The sequence below is a fragment of the Stenella coeruleoalba genome, assembly GCF_951394435.1.
Source record: "Stenella coeruleoalba genome assembly, chromosome: 1".
Taxonomy (NCBI): Eukaryota; Metazoa; Chordata; class Mammalia; order Artiodactyla; family Delphinidae; genus Stenella; species Stenella coeruleoalba.
In genome coordinates, this window is record NC_137169.1 from 45,598,393 (window position 1) to 45,608,633 (window position 10,241).

Here is a 10,241-nt window from a genome sequence, read left to right on the forward strand (position 1 = left end):
GTGTTAATTATTTCTCAATTAGCAGTTGCCGGCTGTAGAGCATAGTGGTGTGGAGAGGCCTAATGACTCGCCGTGTTTAAACATCCCCACATCTTCAGAGCACTTTATCAATGGTAACTAATTAATGCTCATGACCCTCTTGGGAGGCAGGCCAGAACTGCTGCCTTTTACCGGGAGTTTACAGGAGGCTCTGCAGCCGGGAGCTGCAGGGTCCATTCCAGCCAGCCCTGGTCAGAGTAGATTTGCTCCCCATTGAGAAAGTCCATGGTGGTGGAGACCAGAATATAGCCCTTTCTCTGCTAGCAACTTCCTGGGTGACGTTTCAATCAATTAATTGATCAGTCATTAATTGGGTGCCTTGATTTAGAGAGTCCATTCATGGTTAAAACCCACAAGTTCCCTAAAACGGAAAAAAAGAAAAAGAAAAATTCATTCATTCACTCGTTGTCATCTACGACAAAGCAAAAGCAAAGGACCGCACACTTGCCTTGGTGCCCCACAGCCCTGGGGACTCACCATGCTGTTAGTGGTTTCCACCGGCTGCTGGCCAGACTGGGAGTCTCTTGGGGGCAGGCACAGCCCTGAGCACAGGGCCTGGCCCAGTCAGGGCTCAGCAAAAGGTTTTGCTTTTTGCTTGTTTTAATATATCAATCAATAAATGAATGGATGGTTTGTCTCTCTCTCAGATCGGAGCTCCTCCGAGGACAGGTTGAGTCATCCCTGCATAACAAACCCATGGCCTGGCACAGAGAGGCTCCAAGTGTGTGCTGAATGAACAACAAAGGCCGAGTTCACGGTGAACTCCCTGACCTCAACTTGCTCATAACCTCCTGAAGAGGCTGTCTCTCAAAGTGGTGGTCACGGCAGCCTGTGGTAAGACGTTATGCAGAGGGGAGAGCAAGATGCTGAGGGAGCAGCATTGCAAAAAGGGGGTGGGATCAGGGAGGGCTTCTCTGAGGAGGGGGCGTGAAATTGGACCTTAAATGATAACTATGAACTTTCCAGGCTAAAAAGAATAGGAAGACATTCTAGTCAGAGGGACAGTAAGTAAGGAAAAAGGCTTCAAGATAGTTCTGGCTGGAGCACAGAGCACACCCAGGCATCAGGGAAGCACAACTGGAAAGGCAGTGGGCGCCACTGTGCCAGGGCCTGCTGGACCAGACTGCCAGTTTCTCATCTTTGAGTGAAACTTTTTCTATGAAGAATGATACTTCTTCTGCCCCACCCCCGCCAACATACACACATCTGTTTTGAGGCTTAACCCAAAACAGCTCCTCTTCTGAGAAAAATCCCTGGGCATTTTGCATTCCACTCTACAACATATATTTGTTATATTTGGAAAACAAGTGTAATTGTCACTCCAGGAAGATGGTTGCCTCCTCTGCCGAGGGCGCTGGCCAGTGTGAGAGGCAGTTCTGTGGGCAATGGAAGGGTTTTACACCAGGGAAGGGCGTGGTCAGTTGTGTTTCTTTGCCTGAGTGAGATGTGAACTGAGACTGGAGGAAGAGGATGGGGAGAGAGGCTGGATGGGAGACTCCCGTAATGGCCCAGACTGGGGTGGTGGGGGGAGAGGAGAGGACAGACTCCAGAGAACCACTGGGACAGTCCACCTGTTGGACTCCTGAGCCCACCCCCCATCCTGTTAGCCCAACCTGGCCCAGACAGACTGGACTGGAGGTGGGAGGGTGGCCTTGCCTGGGAATGCTGCCCAGCCAGTTCCCAGCTGTGCAACCCTGGGCCACTTGCTTCCTTGTTTCTTCATCAGTAACACAGAATACCACGTAAGGCTGTTGTGAAGGGTTCATGAGAGATGTAACTGAGAGCAACTGGCTCATTCTTCCAGCCCATTCCAACTCCGGGGACCCTATGGCTGCCCTTGGCCACCATAAGGAGACAGCCATCCTTCTGCTGCCGCCTCTGTTTCCTTCAGACTCCCCTCTCTGGCTACAGTGCGGGATGCCATTGTCCTTCTCTCTCCAGGGGGCCTCTTCCCCCTGGGCCCAGAATTCCCCTCGCTCATTTATTCGCTGTCCAAGTCTAGGATGATTAGAGGTCAGAAGCGGGCTGGGGAGGGGGCCTCATTTTTTAAATCAAGATTCTTCAGAATTGAAGAGTGTGGCACCAAACGTCATCATCATCATCGTTCACATTTGTAGAGCCCTTGCTATGTACCATGGGCTGTATTAAACACCTTACACCCATGTCTGATTAAGTCCTTACAATAAAACCCCATGCAGTACAAATATCACTGTTGTGTCCATTTTACAGATCAGGCAACCAAGGCTTGGAAAGTTGGGTTAGCTTGTGCATGGTTGAGACAACTAGTAACAGGGAGAGAAAGGATTCATCTGTTTGATGCACAGCCTGATCTCCCCACTCAGAGCCTCCAATGTTATTTGTATCAAACATACATTCAAAGCTGTGGGAGCAGTCACCCAGACAGACTCTTTCTGTCTGACTGGATCCCCTCTGCTGGAGGCCCACTCTTTGGCGACCACCACAATGGCATCCTCTTGAGGAACCCTCCCTTGAAGTCCCCTCTGGCAGGGCCTCCCCCTCTCTTGAGATCCCTGGACATTTTGTCTGAGTCTCTCCTCTGGCCCATTCTCTCTCTCAGGTGTGTCACATGAGTGTGTACATGCGGTGGGGCAAACAGACCTGAGTGCAAATCCTCACTTTGTCACCCACTTACCGTGTGCCTGTGGGTGAGATACTCATCCTCCCTGAGGCTCAGATGCCTCATCCTGAAGATAGCAGTGACCTCTCCCCCATGGAGTTGTGGTGAGATACAAGGAGTTAGCCCAGGTACAGCGCTTAGCACAGTGCCTGGCACATAGCCAGGGTTCAATAATGTTTGCTATTATTACAATTATTTTTTTAAATAAATTTATTTATTTTATTTTTGGCTGTTTTGGGTCTCGTTGCTGTGCGCGGGCTTTCTCTAGTTGTGGCGAGCGGGGGCTGCTCTTTAGTTGCGGTGCGCGGGCTTCTCATTGTGGTGGCTTCTTTTGTTGTGGAGCACAGGCTCTAGGCGCATGGACTTCAGTAGTTGTGGCGCATGGGCTTAGCTCCTCTGCGGCATGTGGGATCTTCCTGGACCAGGGCTCGAACCCGTGTCCCCTGCATTGGCAGGAGGATTCTTAACCACTGTGCCACTAGGGAAGCCCTTATTACAATTATTTTTAATGGTGAAAGTGCCCTGGCTGGCACAATGCCAGGCACAAAGTTGGGCATGTAGCACATGCAAAACATTTATCTCCTCACCCCCATAGACTGCAAGCTCCCAGAGGGGAGGGCCCATGTCCTGTTCATCTCCAGCTCTGCCATAGTAAATCTGTTTACTATGGAGAAAAGTTTTGTACCTAGTAAATCTCAGTACGTATTTGCTGAATTAATGTCTTTCTAAATAATTCCCTCAATTCATAAGAAAGGCTTGCTAAAAATGCAATGAAACAAAACTCTCAGCAACAGTTAATCTGTCAACCAACAACTCCCTTTTGAGCCCCTGCTTTGGGTTAGTGCTGCAGAGCACTGGCATAGCCAGAAGAAGTCTGGGGCACAATGTAGATGCCCCAGGACAGAGGGAATCATCACGTCTGTGAGTTCTGAGTGTGACTCCAGCAGTTTACCTGGTCACCCTCATCTGGAAGGATGATGGGAATTGAGTTCTTTCCAACAAGGCTTTGCCTTTTCTCTTTGGTGCAGAGTTGAGTTAGGTGTGAGTGGACCAGGTAGAGTTGACGCCCTCCAAGGCTGGTGGCTTAGAGAGAAGAAGGCAGCATCTGGATCCAAACAGAGGGGTTTGCTTTCCAGAGCCAGCATTTACTGGCTGTGTGACCTGGGGCAAAGGACTTGACCTTTCTGGTCTTTGGCTGCACTACAATGGGGTCAGTAACCTCCTTGAAATACTATGAAGAGCAAGTGAAAAACATTACAGAACTTTGTAAACTGAAAGCTCTGTATTAATATTAATAATAGGAATATATTCAGATCATTCTTTTGTAAGATTAAATGTGTAATGAGATGATGACTTTTAAGTAATTAAATGAGATTATGTATGTAAAGCACTTGAAGGGCACCTGGTACATAGCGCTCAATATTGGATGAACTATTGTTAATACTCCAGTACGGCCCTCCTGTCTGCTGCTCCACTACCTGACGGCTCTTCCCCACCATGTCCACATGGCTCACTCCTTCACCTCCTTCAGGTCTTTGCTCCAATGTCACATTCACAGCCAGGACTTCCTGACACCCTAATCCCCATCCCTGCTCCCCAGCACTCCTGATACTCTCTCTCTCCCTACTTTTATTCTCCATAGCATTTATCATCATTTAACATGCTAAATATCTAGGTTTTGGTTTACTGTGTTACATTCTCCCTCTACCACCTGACTCCACCCCAATTAGAATGTAAGCTCCATCCAGGTGGGCAGGATTTTTGTTTGTTTTGTTCACTGCAGGAGCCCCAGTGCCTAGTCCAAGGGGCACCAAACTTTTTCTGCAAAGGGCCAGACAGGAAATATTTTATGCTTTGCAGGCCATGTCATCTCTGTCACAACTACTCAACTCTGTTCTTATAACATGAAAGCAGCCATAAAATATGTAAACAATGAGCGCAGCTGTGTTTCAAGAAAACTTTATTTACAAAAACAGGCAGTGGGCCTAATTTGGCTTGTGGGCCACAGTTTGCCAAGGCCTGGCCTAAATCATGGTCTGGCACATTATAAATGCTCAATAAAGATTTGGTGAATGAATTAATTAGTGAATAAGTGAATGAATGAGCACAAGACACCTGGTACAGGGACTGGTACTCAATAAATGCTTATTCCTTCCTATTTTATACTTAATAAATACAACAAGGTAGGCCATGATGTACTGTATTAGAGGTACAAGCAAGGTGCCATGCAAGTACTGGGAGGTGGCAGAGTCCTTCTCTTGGGATGAGGGAGGACTTCAAGGGTGTCTAAAGCTGGGCTCCCCTAGAAGCAGGCCCCGAGTCAAGGATTAGAGGGCAAGCAGTTTCTTTGGGAGGTGATCTCAGGAAACACTGGTGGGAGAGTAGGGAAATGAGAGAAAGAAGGGCCAGAAATGAATACAGTGTGTGATAATGAACGGGCAGCTTACAGCTATGGACCACTGGGTCTCAATCCCACATTCCTCCAAATTATCTTATCCCCCCACCCACCCCTGTTTATAAGGTTCAGGTATTTATCCAGGTTCCATTCCCCATTGGTTGAAGGCTGCTCCCAGGGGTGTCAGCTACCCAGTGCTTCCAGCCAGGTGGAGAGTGTCAGGAACTTGCTGTAGGATGACATTAGTGGGTACCAGGTTGGTGAGCAGAGAGGGGGCGTGGCGGGCACTGAGGTGATACTTGAGCTGGCCTTGCAAGATAAACACACACCATCCTGTTTAAGATACTGTTTTCAGGTCTTTGATGCCCACAGCTAAGCCTAATCCTAACAGGGACAGTCGCTAATAGCTGTTCCAATAGACAGACAGACAGACAGAGAGCATCTTCTTTCTTCCTTCCCTTCTTTCTTTCTTTGGCTGCGTTGGGTCTTTGCTGCTGCACGCAGGCTTTCTCTAGTTGCAGCGAGCGGGGGCTACTCTTGGTTGAGGTGCGCAGTCTTCTCATTGCGGTGGCTTCTCTTGTTGCCGAGCACCGGCTCTAGGTGCTCTAGTAGTTATGGAGCTCAGGCTCAGTAGTTGTGGCTCGCAGGCTCTAGAGCTCAGACTCAGTAGTTGTGGTGCACAGGCTTAGTTGCTCCGCGGCATGTGGGATCTTCCCGGACCAGAGCTCGAACCCATATCCCCTGCTTCGGCAGGCGGATTCTTAACCTGCGCCACCAGGGAAGTCCCCAGAGAGCATCTTCTGTCCCTTGCACCCAGTTGGAAAACTTTCTGTGAAGGACTCTGATTGGCCCAACCTGGATCACATGTCTGCATTTGCAGTCAAGGGGTGGGGTATTATGATTGGCAGCCCTCTGCCACCACTCAGAGAGGGGAAGGAGTGCTTAGTAGCCCAGGAAGGAGAGGTTCTATTCCCAACAGGGAGGGGCACTGGGCAGATGGAAGCAGTAGCTCTCCACCACAGTAGGGGTTCTTAGGTTTGTTTCTTTTACTTTGTGGGTGACAAATAAAACTCACAGAGGAGCTGCAATTTAATGGAAAAATTTACATGCCAAAATAGAACAAGCCCCAGCATAGAGCTATAGACTGGTTTGGGAACATAAATATGAAAAGTGCATTCAGATTTTTTAAGTGTGCAGTTTATAGAGCAACATATGTGCTAGGAGAGAAACTAATCTAAACCCCAAATAGTTAAAAAGCCATTCGTTAGTACTCTTTAGCCTGTCTGCCATTCAAGGCAGTGTGTTGGGTGTGTGTGGGGGGGACTTCCCTGGTGGTCCAGTGGTTAAGAATCCACTTTCCAATGCAGGGGACGTGGGTTCGATCCCTGGTCAGGGAACTAAGATCCCACATGCCACGCGGCAACTAAGACTGCGTGCCACAACTAGAGAGCCCGTGCACTGCAACTAGAGAGAAGCCTGCACGCCACAACAAAGAGCCTGCATAACTAAGACCCGACGCAGCCAAAAATAAATTAAATATTTTTTAAAAATCAAGGCAGTGTGGGAGGAACTCAGGAAAGTTATTGAAGCTCCCTGAGCCTCAGTTTCCTCATCTGTAAAATGGAGACAATGCTGATACATAGCTCCTGGGCTTGTGAAGGTTAAACGAGGTGAGGCGTGTGAAACATGGGCCACAGGGACTGGTCCATGGCAAGTTCTCAGTAAATAGTTTTGATGATGATAATGATGATGATTTTTTTTTTTTAACCTCCCTGCGGGAATAGTCACTGCTCAAATTGTTCTTCTGTGGCCATCTAGAGGCCAGCTGGAGCTTTTCCACAGCTCCACAGGAGTTTCTGCTCACCACTCTCTCCAAGAACACCCCCCTCTGCTTCTCGTCCTCATCTCCAAACTAGAGAGGTCAGAGTCCAAACAGACCCGGGGGTAGGAAAGGTCCTTCAGGTAAGTGGAACAGGGTGAGCAGAGGCGGGAAGCAGGACGTGGGGGCCACTACTACCTGTGCAGCCTGGAGAGGCTGCCTGGGGGAGGAGCCCGGGCAGGAGCGAGCACGTGGTGTCCCTCACCCCCTCAGCAAACCTTGCCAGTAACTTCAGCCCCGCGGCGCCAGAGCCAGAGCCGGGGAGGGTTTCTTGCTGGAAGCATGCCCATGATGCTGGGGATCTGTTTCCATCTGCTCATTTTACTGCTGAGTTGTAAAGTGCTAAATGTCATTATCCTCCCCTTCCTTAAACAAGAAAAAACGTTAACAGCCTGAGAAAAGGAGATATTTCACTTCATTTGGCATCCAGCCACCACCATCTACACAGGGTGCTCCCTCGGGGCCTGATTAGAGACGGGAGAGGACCTGTTCTGTTCTGCTTTCAGCTGCTGGCACCCGCTCTGTGCAGGCTCCAGGGTGGGCACTGGCAGCTAGAGGCCAGGCCAGAGCTCAGCCAGGCTGCGGGCAGAGTAGCCAGCCACCTTCTGAACAATTCAAACGCTGTAAGAGGTGCCACAACATAAAGTGAGAATGGGAACCAGAGCAAAGTGACTTGATCAAGGTCACCTTGCTTATTAGGGTCTGTGTTCTATGTGGCAAAGGTGAACTTGAATCAAGACATAGAAATTACATGGAAGAAGGTTTCGGCTCAATAAAAGGACAAACTCAGAAAACTTAGACTGTTAAGAAATGGATTGATTCCATCAATAGGTAGTGAGCTGCCTGTCTGCCAGAGGCATGCAAGTGGCTTAGATACTCCTTTCAGAACACTCACTATTGAGAGAATTCTGATTTAGATGGAGAGGCTGGAAGAGGTGATGATTAAGGTTCTTTTCAATACTGAGATTCTAAAAACCTATAACTGAAAAATCTTACCTGTTTTCATGATCTGTAACATGCCTAGTTCATGCTGGCTAAACAGGAGTTTCTAGCACCTGATGTGGGCTGCTAGACACAGAGGAAGGAATGGGCAGGCAGCAGAAGGTGCGATTCATCTTCATTACTCCGATTATGGGGTCATTAAGGCTTTTACTCTGCAGTGCTCCCCTAAGGAGCTCCCGCTGCTTCAGCTGTGTGACAGAGAGTTGTCCTCCCAGCTGCCCAGTAGGCAGGGGTGTTCCACAGGACTCAAAGCTGTAATTGAATAAAGATCAAACCAGCCAGAGCCACGATCCTGGCGGACTGCCAGGCCTGGCCTCAGCAGGGGCTTGCTGAAGAGGCGTGGCCAAGGACACGTCCTGAGCCCCAGGGACGGCCATCCTCTCCTCCGCACTGGGGAAAGGCCGCTAACACAGAATGAGTGTGAACAGCGTGGAGGGTGGAGTAGCCAGCTCTGCCACCTTAAACCTCCGAGAGCTTCCCATTGGTCTTCCAAAGTCCCCACTGTGGCCCACAAGGTCCTGCATGAGCTGCTCTGCATGCTCTAGACTGTGAGCTCCCTGAAGGCCCGGGCAGGGTCTGTTCTGTTCTGCACAGTAGCCCCAGAGCTTGGCATTATGCTTGGCACTTCGCCGTTGCTCGATAAATGCTGAGTGAATGACTGGTAGGCCTGTGGTCTTCCTGGACTTAACAGAAGTGAACTTGGCAAAGGAGGCAGCCCCAAGGGCAGAGAACACTGGACCAAGGGGCTGGAGGTGGGGTTCGAGTTTCTATCTGTCACTGATTCATTGCTTGACCTTGGGCAAGTCCCTGCTCTCTTGCCTCAGTTTCCCTACCTGGGCCTCAGTTTCCTAGCCGCAGATTTGGGGATTTGGTCTAAAGCTGGAGAGGAGGTGGAAAGAAAGCCCATGCTCTCCGGTTGAGCTCTAGCCTGCAAAGTTCCCTAGCTGGCAGACCTGGCCCCAACCTCAGCCCTTGTGGACCTGGTGATGGAGTCACCGGTTTGGGACTGACATAGCCACGTCCCTACTGTGAGTTTACTCAGTTCAACAACCAAAACTGAGCCTGTCTTACGTGCCAAGCTCAGTGCTGGGTCATGGGGCTGAATCAGACGTGGTCGTTGCTGTAAAGAGCCAGAGTTGAATGGGGACAACAGTCATGGTGACATCATTACGGTGCAAGGGCAAGGGGATATAAGCAGTGCAGAGGGACACAATACCTTGAGAGTGTGCACAAAACGGAGCGATGAATGAGAGCTGGAGGACTTGGCAAGACTTCCTGGAGGAGGCACCTTCAAGCCTAGCACTTGGGACAGAAATTACAGGAAAAAAGCCAGTGGAGGAACGGGATGTACAAAGGCACAGAGGTAAGGCAGTTTTCGAGCAGGGAGACTAGTACACTGTGGGGAGGGAGCAGGGTAATGACAGGTTGCGTTGGGGATCACAGGCCCAACTCTAGACTACCCATGACACATCTCCCAGGGAGGGCTGTGTCCCAGGAGACAGCACACACGGGGCAGGTCTGGTTCTTCCCATGCTTACGTGTGACCTTGTTCAGTGTCTCAATGTCCTCATCTGTAACCAGGATCATGATGCCTACTCTTCAAGGCTGGTGAGAAAACTGCATGAGTTTACATGTATGAAGTGTATCGCACACAAGAGGCAGTTCCAGAAATGGGGTTTCCTTTCTCTTGTTGGCTTCTGTCAGTACCCCTGACAGAAGCCCTAGTGGGTGTTTGTTAGTCATTTATATGATTCTGTGAATGAGATTATCGGAAAGAAGCTTATTGAAAAGGTCTGGCAGGAATGGAGGGAGAAACGCATGACCTTGAGGACAGGAAAAGCGAGGAAGGAAACAAACTGGGGAGACTGGGGAAGGGACAAACCTCACCAACTTCCCAACTTCGCCAGTAAACCACCTTGAATTCAGTTTGTCTGTCTGGGGAAGCAGGAGAAGAAAGAGATGGGTTCCTGTCATAGGGAAGGTCACAGGTCACAGCCATGGGTGGAGAAGGGATGGGGGAGAAGTGGACAGGGCTGTGTATGCTGCCTGCTGTCCAGTCACCTCCTGGACTCTCCTGCAATGGAGATGAGAGGAAGGAAGGAGGGAAAGAAAGTCACCACCTGAAGTGGTGAGCCATGATGAGCCCTGAGGTGGGATTCAAGGGCCCTAGGGTGGCCTCACTGTCTGGATTTCACAGGTGCCTGGAACGACAGCATTATCCCAATGGATATCAGAGTGCCCCAGGTGACAGGTGACACGTAGACCCTTAACACGTAAACACTTAATGC